Below are 12,540 nucleotides of genomic sequence, written 5' to 3'. Positions count from 1 at the left end.
AGCATTGAGTATAGGAGTTGGGATGTAATGTTAAAATTGTACAAGGCATTGGTAAGGCCAAATTTGGAGTATTGTGTACAGTTCTGGTCACCGAATTATAGGAAAGATGTCAACAAAATAGAGAGAGTACAGAGGAGATTTACTAGAATGTTACCTGGGTTTCAGCACCTAAGTTATAGAGAAAGGCTGAACAAGTTAGATCTTTATTCTTTGGAGTGTAGAAGGTTGAGGGGGGACTTGATAGAGGTATTTAAAATTATGAGGGGGATAGATAGAGTTGACATTGATAGGCTTTTTCCATTGAGAGTAGGGGAGATTCAAACAAGAGGACATGAGTTGAGAGTTAGGGGGCAAAAGTTTAGGGGTAACACAAGGGGCAACTTCTTTACTCAGAGAGTGGTAGCTGTGTGGAACGAGCTTCCAGTAGAAGTGATAGAGGCAGGTTCGATATTGTCATTTAAAGTAAAATTGGATAGGTATATGGACAGGAAAGGAATGGAGGGTTATGGGCTGAGTGCAGGTTGGTGGGACTAGTTGAGAGTAAGCGTTCGGTACGGACTAGAAGGGCCGAGATGGCCTATTTCTGTGCTGTAATTTTTATATGGTTATATATGGTTACATGGCATGCTAAGTGGCCAAACCTATGCATACAAAATACATCCAATATGTAACTTCCAATTATGAAGTTCAGAAACTATTAATCAAAAACAAACTATTTTGTCCATCATCTTGCTTGACAAATCTGTTGAAAATCCTTGAAGAAACAAGCAGCATAGACGAAGGAGAATGAGTTAATGTGTCACTTGGATTTTCAGAAGGCCTTTGACAAGGTGCCACACATGAGGCTGCTTAACAAGCTATGAGCCCATGGTATTTCAGGAAAGATTGAACATGGAAAAAGTATTGGCTGATTGGCAGGAGGCAAAGAGTGGGAATAAAGAGAGCCTTTTCTGGTTGGCTGCCAGTGACTAGTGGTGATCCACAGACGTCTGTATTGGGACCAATTCTTTTTACATTATATGTCAATGATTTGCATGATAGAGTTGATGGCTTTGTTGCAAAGTTTGCAGATGATATGAAGATAGGTGGAGGGCAGATAGTCTTGAGGAAGCAGAGAAGCTACAGAAGGAAATGGCAGATGGAATACAGTGTTGGGAAGTGAATGTTCCCCATGCACTTTGTTAGAAAAAATGAAAATTTCTAAAAGGAGAGAAAATACAAAAAAGAAACTGGGCGCAAAGGGACTTGGGAGTCCTTCTGCAGGATTCCCTAAAGGTTAATTTGCAGTTTGAGTCTGTGGTGAGGAAGCCAAATGCAATGCTAGCATTTATTTCAAGAGGACTAGAATATAAAAGCAAGGATGTGTAATACTAAGACTTTATCTGGCACTGGTGAGGCCTCACTTGGGATTATTGTGAGCAGTTTGGGTCCCTTAACTGAGAAAGGATGTGCTGAAACTGGAGAGGTTTTAAAGAAGGCTCACAAAAATGATTCCAGGATTGAATGGCTTGTCATATGAAGAGTATTTGATGCCTCTGGGTCTGTATTCACTAGAATTCAGAAGAATGAGGGGTGACCTCATTTAAACCTATTGAATGGTGAAAGGCCTTGATAGAGAAGATGTGGAGAGGATGTTTCCTACGGTGGGTGAGTCTAAGACCAAAGGACACAGTCACAGATAGAGGAGCGTCCTTTTAGAATGGAGATGAGGAGGAATTTATTTAGCCAAAGAGTGGTGAATCTGTGGAATTCTTTACCACAGGCAGCTGTGGGGGCCAAGCCTTTATGTATGTTTAAGGAGAGGGTTGATAGATTCTTGATTGATCAGGGCATGAAGGAATACAGAGAGAAGGCAGGATATTGGGGCTGAGAGGAAAATTGGATCAGCCATGATGAAAGGGCAGAGCTGACTCAATGGGCAAATGGCCTGATTCTGCTCCTGTATCTTATGGTCTTATTTATCATCTTGGTCCAGAAACCACAAGGGATTCCATTTTAGCATCAAACTGCAAAATGTCAGTTCAAAATGAAACATGAACTCTAATATTTTCTGAAACTTAAAACTATTGATCCTCATTCTTCCTGAAGACATTTTAGAGGTCATTCAGCCCATCAAATCTATACAGCAATCCTATTCCCGCACTTAATGACTATAACCTATTCTTCCTCAGGTGTCATGTTTCCTACCAGCCACCCACCTATAGTTGAAAATTCAAAGTAAAATTTATTATCAAAGTACATATATGTCACTACAAACAACCCTGAGATTCTTCTTCTGTGGGCAAACTTAACCAATTTATAGAACAGTTACTATAAACAGGATGAATGAACACAAACTGTGCAAATGCAAATATAAATAAATAGCAATAAAAATGAGAACATGAAATAACAAGATAAAGAGTCCTTAAAGTGAGATCAATGTTTATGGGAACACCAGAAGCAGAATGAGTGTAGTTATCCCTTTTGTTCAAGAGTCTAATGGTTGAGGGATAGCAACTGTTTTTGAACCTGGTGGTGCAAGTCCTGAGGCATATGTACCTTCTACCTGATTGCAGCAGTGAGGAAAGAGCATGGCCTGAGTGGTGAGAATCTTTGATGATGGATGCTGTTTTTCTATGGCAATGTTTCATGTAAATGTGCTCAATGGTTGGGAGAGTTTTACCTGTTATGTACTGGGCCAAATCCTGAAATTTTGTAGGACTTTCCACTCAAAAGCATTGGTGTTCCCAAACCAGGCTGTAATCCAGCCAGTCAGCACACTTTCCACCACACATTTCTTGACATTTGCCAAGGTTTTTGCTGACACACAATCTCCACAGACTCCTGAACAAGTACAGGCATTGTCAAGCTTTCTTTGCAATTATATTTATATGATGAGTTCAAGGCTCAATTTACATTAGCCAACCAACCTGCATGTCTTTGGGAACTGGGACAAAACTACGGTGCCCAGGGAGATGGAGAACTTTCAAACTGCATACACAGCCAGAATCAGAGATTAGCATTGGGTGCTGAAGCTATGAGGCAGCTTGCACTGAGGAAAATGGGTAGAAGAATTCAGTTTCAATCACCTGCATTATCAAATATTTTGGTAGTGGAGCTAAATGTGGAAGGATGAGTACTATTTGCAAACGAATCACTTTTGACAAAAGACAAATTTCCCACCATATAATACATCAATGTAAGTTTAAACAAAGTATTCCATCACAAAATGCTGGAAGAACTCAGCAAGTCAACCAGCATCTACGATGGGGAATAAACAAGGGCTGATCAGGCTGAGATCCAGTTTCTTCAGTATTTTGTTTGTATTGCTCAAAATTTCCAACATCTGCAGAATCTCTTATGTTTATGATTCCACCACGTTTGCCTTCATGAACTATCTTTTGTAATTTTGCTCTCATTCACCATACCGTTTCAAGAATTCTCAGCACCTTATTTCCTTTAAAATGAACTGCAGGATGATGGTTCATTCACTTTACAGATTCATAAAATAATTATGACCATCATGTCAATACCAGCTCTCAGGGAGAGCAGTACAGCTCATTCTGCCCTCTAACCTTCTTCCCAAAGCACTGCCTTTTAAATGCCATAGCTAAGTCTGCCTTCAGCACTATCTTGACAGTGCATTTTCCAACCCAACACAGATACTGTTTAACTTTCTACCACCTCCTCATTATGGTTATTTTGCCAAACACCTTCATTTCACTTCCCCTAGTTCATGATAACTTTGCCATTAGGAATAGTTTCTCTCTCTTTATCTGTCTACAAGCTTCATAATTTTAAATAACTATCAAAACTACTCTCAAGCATTTCTATTTAGGAGACATGGGCAAGTAGATGATACATAGAAACAGACCAAAAACAAAAATGAGGAAAATCAAGTCAAACGCTAGGAAGTGATAGTGAAGGTGGAGATAGCTGTCGCTAGATAATAAGCGGGAAAACAAAGGCTGGCTGCCAGTGCTGGAATCTGATAACTGATAACAGGAACCGCAATGGAAAAGCTGAAAGGCAGATGGAACTGGAACCATGAGGGTGGAGAGGGGGGTAAATGCGAGAAAGAACTGTTGGTTGAATGTGTGGGTGGTAATGTGATGGAATCGGAAGGGAAAGAGGCATGAAAATCAATGATGGGGTCTGGAGGGGGTTCTTAGGAAAGAGGATAAAATAGTGGGAGTGGGGGAGTCGCAGCAGGACCGAAAGCAAAGAGGGGGTGCAGGTGCAAAAAAAGAGATGAGTGTTACCTGAAAATGGAAAATTCAAGGTTCATGCCATTTGTTTGCAAACTACCCTGGCAGAATATGGATTTGTTGTTATAGTTTGTGTTGGGCCTCACCCTGACAGCAGAGTAGATTAAGGATACATAGGTTGATGTGGGAATGGCAAGGCAGTTGAAATGACATGCAACTGGGAGCTCAGGTGGACTGAGCACAGGCTTTCTGTGACTAGTTGCCTAGTTTGAACTTGTTCTCACTGAGATCAAGATCAAGAGCAGGCTACATTTGGAGCACTGAATGTAGTAAGAGGTGCACATGAATCTATGCCTCACCTGGAAGGAAGACTGTTTAGGTAACTGGATGGTGGTGAGAGAGGATGTGTCACACCTCTTGCAGTTGTAGGAGAAAGTACCAGGGGTCAGAGGGGTTGCAATAGGAAAGATGAAAGCCCCAGGGACTCATGGAGGGAGTGGCCCTGCAGAAGACAGAAGCAGCTAGGGAGAATTGAATTGACTTTATTACATACATCCTTCATATACATGAGTAAAAAATCTTTATGTTACCTCTCCATCTAAATGTGTAATTTACAGTAATTTATAAGAAATAGTATGTACAACAGGATAGTCAATATAACAGAAATACAGTTGTGTCAGCATTAGTTAAGCATTCTGATGGTCTGGTGGAAGAAGCTGTCACGGAGCCTGCTGATCCTGGCTTTTATGCTGCGGTACCATTTCCCGGATGCTAGCAGCTGGAACAGTTTGTGGTTGGGGTGACTTGGGTCCCCGGTGATCCTTTGGGCCCTTTTTTACACATCTGTCTTTGTAAAGGTCCTGAATAGTGGGAACTTCACATCTACAGATGTGCTGGGCTGTCCGCACCACTCTCTGCAGAGTCCTGCAGTTGAGGGAAATACAGTTCTCATACCAGTCAGTGATACAGCCAGTCAGGTTGCTCTCAATTGTCCCCCTGTAGAAAGTTCTTAGGATTTAGGGCTCCATACCAAGCTCTTCAACCATCTAAGGTGAAAGAGGTGCTGTTGTGTCTTTTTCACCACACAGCCGGTATGTACATACTACATGAGATCCTCAGTGATGCTTACATTGAGGAACTTAAAGCTGTTCACCCTCCCAACCCCAGATCCATTGCTGTCAAAAGGGGCTAGCCTGTATCCATTCCTCCTGTAGTCCACAAACAGCTCTTTTGTTTTTGAAACATTGAGGGAGAGGTTGTTTTCTTGACACCACTGTGTCAGGGTGATAACTTCTCTGTCGGCTGCCTCATTATTATTTAACATTAGGCCAATCAGTGTAGTATTGTCACCAAATTTAAATAGCAGATGGGAGCTGTTATGGATTATGGGGCAACACAGTCATGGGTTTACAGAGAGTAAAGGAGGGAACTTAGTACACATTCTGAGGGGCACCTGTGTTCAGGGTCAGACGGGCAAAAATGAGGGAGCCCACTCTTAACACCTGCCAGTGATCTGACAGGAAGTCCAGGATCCAGCTACACAAGGCAGGGTGAAGGCCGAGGTCTCTGAGCTTCTTGTCGAGCCTGGAGGAAATTATGGTGTTGAATGCTGAACTGTAGTCGAAGAACAGCATTCTCACATAAGCATCCTTCTTCTCCAGATGTGTAAGGACAGTGTGTAGAGCTGTGGCTATTGCGTCATCTGTCGATTGGTTGTGTGGGTAGGCAAATGGTAGGGGGTCCATTGTGGGAGGTAGCATGCTGCAGATGTAGTCCTTGACCAGCCTCCTCTCAAAGCATTTGCTTATTAATGAGGTGAGTGCAACAGGACGCCAGTCATTCAGACATGTTACCTTGGTCTTTTTAGGTACAGGAAGAATGGTGGGTGTTTTGAAGCAGGAGGGCACTCTGCACTGGGAGAGGGAGAGATTAAAAATGCCTGTAAACACATCAGCCAGTTGTGCCGCACACATCCTGCATACCCGTCCTGGAATGCTGTCCGGTCCTGAGGGCTTGTGACTGTCCACTTGTTGGAAACACCTGCGTACTTTGGCCTCAGAGATGACCAAGCTGCAAGTCGCATCAGCTGTAGGTCTCCTCAGAGGCTAGGCCACATCAAATCGAGCGTAAAAAAGATTTAGCTCATCTGGGAGAGGCAGCGACATTGGAAACTCCACTGCGTTCAGCTTTGAAGTCTGCGATGGTGTGCAGACCTTGCCATAAACTGCGTGTGTTGTTGGTGGAAAGATGCGTCTGGATCTTGTCTCTGTATTGTCGTTTCGCTGCCTTGATGACTTTGTGCTGATCGTAACTGCATTTCTTGAGCTCCTGCTGATTACCGGCAACATAAGCTTTGTGTTGCGCGGCAAATGCTGCTCGCACATGTTACGCCTGTGCCCCAACTCTGAGGGGCCGAAGGGTACAAAGTAGCCCCCTCCTTTTTGAGAATCGCAAGATCACTATTAATTCAGGTCAGGAGACCCAGGAAATGAGAGAGAGACACACAGAATCCACAAGGGGTTTGGAATGTCCTGGCCCCTCAGCGATACAAAGCCACGGAAAGCGGCCATTGTCTCTTGGAGACGGAATTGTGTATTGAGCACTGTGCTATTCATCGAAGCCCTCAAGGAATGAGCAACGTGGGCTGGTTGGGGGGATGGCATCCTCCCAACCTGATTGACATCTGAGACCCTGTGAGTAAAGATAAAAGAAGGTCTGGGGAACAACCCCTTTAGACGCACCAGGAGAAACGCTAGAAATCCCGTGACAGCGAAATAGCGACAGCCGGTGGAAAGCCCACGTGCGTCCTTTTCCATTTGCCTCGGAATTGGTGGGACTGACCACGGAAGACGGTTTAGCTAAAAGGAAAAGGACACCGACGACATTTCGAAGGATCGACATCGTAGAAAGGAAAACAGGCAAGTTCTAAAAAAACAATCCGTCTCTCTCTCTCTCTCCAACCAAAAGCTGCAGCCTGAATGAACTGAAGTGACTTTTATATTTCCATCTGACGATACATTATCCCCTAGACAACGATAGAGCTATTTCTTATTGATTATTATTATACCCGCACTTTTAGATTTAGTATTGACGACGTATATTATCTGTATGTTTGCATTGATATTATTTTTGTGTATTTTTATCAATAAATACTGTTAAAAATAGTACCATCAGACTTCAACGGACCTCTCTATCTTTGCTGGTAAGTGACCCAGTTACGGGGTACGTAACACACGGAACTGTTGATCCAGGGTTTCTGGTTTGGATAGACCCTGATCAATTTCTGTGGGACAACATCCTCATCACACTTCTGGATGAAACTCATGACTTCGTCCGTGAACTCGGAGATATCCTTATCATGGAAGACATTCCAGTTGACGTCATCAGACCAACAGTGGACGGTTTTAACTATGGCCATCTCTTGTTTCAGCTTCTGCCTGTACTTTGGGCAGCAGCAAGATGGAGGAGTGATCCGATTTTCCAAATGGGGGTTGAAGGAGTGCTTTGTAAGCATTGCAGAAGGGAGAGTAGTAGTGGTCGTGTATGCTATTTCCCCGTGTGCTCACCTGGATGTATTGGCAAAACTTCAGAGAGACTTTAGTCAGCGACACTCTATTAAAGACACTGGTGATGATGAAGGCAGACTCCGGGTGTGTAGTCTCCAGGGTGCTGATCATCTTGTACAGTTCCTTGACAGTCAGGTTAGTTGAGAAGCAGAATAGTTGGCAGTGGGATCTCGTTTCAACTGGCAGAAATGTCAAAGGATAATGTGCCTGATGTGGAAGCTAGTAGGGTAAAAGGCAAAGTCGAGAAGAGCTTTTGGAGATGTGGTAAGAATGAAAATCCAAGAAAGAGCAGAGATGCAAGGGAGGTCTCCATTACTCACAGTGGAGGGGAAACTGCATTTCCTGAAAAAAAGGAAGACATTTCAGATGTCCTAGAGTTGAAGGCCCCATAAAGCACATCATAGAAACAGGGCCTTCGGCCTATCTAATCCATACCAAACTGCAATTCTGTCTAGCCCCAACAACCCACACCTGGACCATAACCTTCCATACTTAGATAATTACTCTCACATCCACTTATCCAAATTTCTCTTAAACACTGAAATTGAACCACATCCACCACTTCCACTGGCAGCTCATTCCACATTCTCACCACCCTCTGTGTGAAGGTGTCTCTCCTCTGGTTCCCCTTTAATATTTCAATTTTTACCCTTAAGTTATGTCCAGTTCTAATCTTACCAAACCTCAGTGGAAAAAGCCTGCTAGCATTTCCCCTGTTTGTACACCTCAGAATTTTGTTTATTTCTATCAAATCTCCTGCTCAATCTCCTACATTCCAGGGAATAAAGTCTTAAACTTTTTAACCTTTCTCTATAATTCAGGTCCTCAAGTCACACCAACATCAACATTTTCTCTTCTCTTTTTCAGTCTTAATGATATCTTTCCTGTAGGTAGGTGACCAGCACTTCCTTCAAATTAGGCCTCACCAGTGTCTTACACCACTTTATTATAACGTCTCAACTCCTGTACTCAGTTCAATGATTTATGATGGCCAATGTGCCAAGAGCTCTCTTTATTACCCCATCTACCCGCGACACCACTTCAAATCTTTCAAATAATTATGGATCTCTCAGATTCCTCTGTCCTACCACACTCCACAGTACACTGCCATTTACTGTACAAGTCCTTCTCTGGTTTGTCCTCAAAAATTGCAACAGCTCACACTTGTCTGCATTAAGTTCCATCTGCCATTATTCAGCCCATTTTCCCAGCTGGTCCAGTTCATGCTGCAAGCTTGATTATGTATAGATTATCTGCTAGATTATGTATTACATTAAACTGCTGTTAAGTTAACAAATTTCACGTCACATGCCAGTGATAATAAACTTGATTCTGATTCTGATCTTCCCAGGAAGAGAGCCCAATGATCCAAAAACCTGAAGTGCTTCTTCCTGTACCATTTCCTGAGCCACGTGTTAAACTGCATTATCTTCCTATTTCTGGCCACATGCTGTATGGGTAGCAATCTTGAGATCACAACCCTAGATCCTAACTTTAACCTAGCACCTAACTCCCTGAACTCACTTTGCAGGACCTCATCACTCTTCCTGCCTCGGTCATTGGTACCAACATAGGCCAATACTTCTGGCTACTCACTCTCCCCTTTAAGAATGCTATGAGCTCAATCCGAGATTCCCTGACCACGGCACCAGGGAGACAACATACCATTGAGGACTCTAGTTCTCTCCCACAGAACCTCCTGTTCCCCTACCCAATGAATTCCCGATATCATCTTGAGAGCAGATATGGTAGAGATGGAAAATTTGACAGAAAGGGACAGCATTCTTACAAAATTTAAGGTGTAAAGAGGTGTAATACAAGTAGCTTTGGAAGTCAGTAGGTTTATAGTAAATATCAATACAATTTATTTACATCTGGTGAGACAGGTTAAATACGTTTATCACCAACTTCAGTTGCTGGGTACTTTTCAATAGATCAGTACACTTTCACTTACTTCTAGGTCTATGCTCTGTTCTAGAGTAATATAATACCACTAATTATTTGTCAGCATATAGACAATTAGTTTGCGTTAACACACAGCCAATCAGAGACTTAGCCAATCTCAATTTACTTTGGGATAATTAGTTTTTTTTGGAAAACTAACCAGATTTTAGAGGCTCAAGGAAACTAGCTTATACATAGGAAGTCCCATATATGACATTGGCCGAAACAGCAGGAAAAATCTTAAAAGTGACATTTGTTTTGTTTACATCTACCTCAGCATAGAGACAAGTGTTTTAACATAATATGCCACCTGAAATAAGACACTCTAATAATGTAGCCACCTTTCAGAGTTGCACTAAAATATCAAATATGACAGTAGCTTTTAACAAAAAGGTCTTTAATCCATGACAACTAGATGCTTTAAAGCTAATATTAGATGGCACCAGTGTTGATATGGTTATTTTTCTTTTGTCTATGTCAAAATGTACACAATGCACAATGAATTGTTTTTGTTATTTATTTTGACACAAACAGGACCCTGTGGAGTAATGTAGAAAAGAGTCAATGAGGTAAACACAAGGAGACAGGGTAGCGTAGAAAGCATTTGGCATGCTTGCTGAATTGGGCATTGCCTACAACAGAAAAATTATTTTGTTACAATTGTATAGAACAGTGTTGAGACCGTACATGGAATATTGTATGCAGTTCTGATTACCATACCAGAGGACAAAGGTGTAAGGGAAGAGGGGAAATATTTACATGGGACCTGAGGGTTACGCTTTTCCAAACAGATGGTGATGGGTTTATAGAACGAGCTCCCACAGGAAGTGGTAGAGACAGATACAATTACAATGTTTAAAAGAAATTTGGACAGGTTCATGGATAGGAAAGGTTTACAGGATACAAGCCAAATGCATGCAAATAGGATTAACTCAGTTGTTAGTATTTCCAAGAGAGGATGGTATGCAATTTGTCGAAAATACTTCAGGTTGTGGTGTCCCCGTGGTGCCTACTTTTCATCTCTTTTACCATTAGAAATTCTGGATTTGAGAATGATAATAAAATAACTGGATCATGGTATTGCATTATATACATGGCATACACTGGAGCCTGATGGACTCGATGACATAGACAAAAGTAAGGCTTGGGGGGAGAAATAAACAAAAAATTCATTACAAATATCCTCATGTTTTTTCCGATTACAATGATAAAAAGCAGCAAGACCACAAAACTGCAACGCCTCAGTTCAGAACAGTATACCACTTTCATGTTTGCACTAAAATTTTCAATATTTTAGTACATATGTTTTTTACATAATGTATTAAATACACATTTCCTACCCCTCAACTTAATTTATAAAACAGAAAACCCAGAGGTCAGAGGTCAAAATAGGGGGAAAATTTATTGTGCGTTGAAGTTAATGGTTAACTCTTACACCATTAAAGTTCTCTAAATTATTTTTGAATGAGCTGTAGCTGTCAGAAAGAAATGCAAGGGTTTATAACAATTCTTTTCAAGTGTTACTCATACTTTAGTACAAAGTAGTTTTGAAAAAGATGTGATTTTATGATTAAGTTTTTGTCATTTTAAATTTATTAAAAACATAATTCATTCATGGACTTTGTAAACTGATCACTTTCTAAACAGATTAGTAATACATGAAAAATCTTTAAGAGTATCAATTTCTTCATACCTTAACAGTTTGACTGACATAAATCAGATTTTAAACAAGAAAAATGATCAAGATGGTTCATAACTGGACATACAAGGTTAAAAATTCATTTGAACAATTCTGAAATAAATAACCTATTATTGTTGAAAATTTGCTAAACCAGGAGCAGACTGTTATGTGCATAATTCTGGGTGTCACAATACTTTTACTTTACTTTGATACTATTTACTATGATACACAACATGACTTTCTGCCAGGTCTCATTTTTGGGCATAAAACTCCTCCAAACAGATGCACAAAACACAAGATTTGTTTCTCGTGAAATTTACAACTTCACTGATCAGAGAAAAAAAAATTTTCTCACTGAATTTTTACTTAGTATGCTTCTCCTGAAACCATGGTGTTTAAAAATTTAACACTCAAGCAGCGTTTTTGTCCCCAATGAGACTCATGACCTCCTATGTTTGTCTCAACTGTTCTCTCCATGGATATTTTCAATTTGCTTTCTTCAGGATCACACCACGCTGTTGCTGTGGATCTTTGCCACCCCAGTTTGATGCTCCCTGCTACATTAGGGAAGCACTCAAAAGAAAGAAACCATCCACTATTTTTCAGTCCACAGAAGAAAGCATAGCAGATTTCCCCAAAGCGCAGGTATTTGTAGAATACACTCTTGTTTTTACAGACACCTTCATGCAAACCCCTGTCAAGAATGTGTGTCTGTAGCTCTGGAGGCTCTCTCTGGCCCCAGTACACAAAGAAAATATTTCCTTCAGGCACACTCTCACCAGTCTGCTCAGATGCCTAAGAATCCTCTGAGAGCATTTTACTACCCCTACACTTCATTGTAATAACCATTCATTCAACTGGAATCTTCTCATGCAGGAACAAAGTTGTTGTAATAGTTTGCATCTGTTGCACCACATGCTGACAATGTGAGAAGTTGCAAAGTGTCAACAGAGTACAACATACATCAATTATATCAGTTCCACACAATACATAGGGAAGCTGATCAGTGTTACACATTGATTTTTGCAATTGAAATTCACAGATTTTGTACATCTTTCATAATACTTAGGGCAAAGCACACAAAGAAAATGAATTTTGAATGATGTATGGATAGAGCAAACAACACGCATACTCTTTTCCAGGCTGATAGTTCCAATCAGGA

At 41.1% G+C, this 12,540-nt stretch overlaps 1 protein-coding gene across 1 annotated transcript in view; it reads right to left on the bottom strand.

The window, feature by feature from the left end:
* cenpp (centromere protein P) overlaps window positions 1-12,540 on the bottom strand; it is a 304,546-nt gene that overhangs the window by 199,750 nt on the left and 92,256 nt on the right. The gene's annotated exons all lie outside the window — the stretch shown is intronic.

This window comes from Hemitrygon akajei, chromosome 19 (assembly GCF_048418815.1).
Source record: "Hemitrygon akajei chromosome 19, sHemAka1.3, whole genome shotgun sequence".
In the NCBI taxonomy this organism is placed as follows: Eukaryota; Metazoa; Chordata; class Chondrichthyes; order Myliobatiformes; family Dasyatidae; genus Hemitrygon; species Hemitrygon akajei.
The sequence above is the reverse complement of the archived record's forward strand: the minus strand, read 5'-3'. Positions and strand labels throughout refer to the sequence as shown.